The 869-nt window shown below is 58.0% G+C and overlaps 1 protein-coding gene across 1 annotated transcript in view; it reads right to left on the bottom strand.

The window, feature by feature from the left end:
- The window catches only part of LOC127750162 (facilitated trehalose transporter Tret1-like), an 8,415-nt gene that overhangs the window by 615 nt on the left and 6,931 nt on the right, over nt 1-869 (bottom strand). The window lies entirely within an intron of this gene.

The raw sequence follows: 869 nt of genomic DNA, 5'->3' as shown, positions 1-869 counted from the left end.
GCTCTCTCTCGCTCTCCCCCTCTCTCTCCACGCTCCGCCACGCCGCCGATCTAAAATAGAGGAAAGAGAGTGGCTGCGTAGCCTTTTTCGCTCTCAGCCGTATCGTGATGAGAGGTGTAAATCGTCCTCTGAGGAGTCGGCGAGAGAGGAGGGTGTTGCTAGGTGGGGCGAGGAGAGGCGAGGCCGATGGGGATAGGGGGTTCAATGAACGACCTCCGAGATTTTCCTGAAAACTTCCCTTCTGCTCGTATCGGCACTGCCATAACGCGGAGCACGCTTTGCCTTTTACTTTTGGTTGTTACTAAACTTACTTACTTTACTCAGCGTCACATCCTCCTCAATACACGGTGAGACATGTGGTTGCATACAGGACAGAGTCCTGTGCCCCTTATTTCCGGTCGTGCCCACCGCGCCCCCCCCCCCACACATATGCCCAGTCGGACTCGAACACATCGCGGAGTGATACGCCGGCCGGGCCCAGCCCAGCTGCCCCGCCCTGCCCCTCTGGCCTGGTCTCTTTCAGCCCGAGACCGCTGCCCGTGTGTCATCGTGATAAAGCACCAGCCTCGAAGGGAGGCTGCGTGTATCCCGTAGCGACGGCAGTGTCCTTCCTGCATATGCGTTTTACAGACTGAAGTGGTTTCTCTCCCTCCCCACTCTCTCTTACTTCACCCCCCCCCCCCTCTCTATGTCTCTCTCATTCTCTCTCTCCATTTCTCTCTCTCTCTCCTTCAATTTCTCTCTCGCTCACGTCCGCTCCGTCCGCGTTGTGCCCAGCACGCCGTGCGACGTGATGCCGCCGTCGCCTATCCACTCTCATGGACTCCTCGATTCAATTACATTCCTTGCTTCATGGCCCCGCCCGCCCC

The sequence above is a fragment of the Frankliniella occidentalis genome, unplaced genomic scaffold (assembly GCF_000697945.3).
Source record: "Frankliniella occidentalis isolate FOCC.00 unplaced genomic scaffold, Focc_3.1 Scaffold144, whole genome shotgun sequence".
Lineage (NCBI taxonomy): Eukaryota > Metazoa > Arthropoda > Insecta > Thysanoptera > Thripidae > Frankliniella > Frankliniella occidentalis.
The sequence above is the reverse complement of the archived record's forward strand: the minus strand, read 5'-3'. Positions and strand labels throughout refer to the sequence as shown.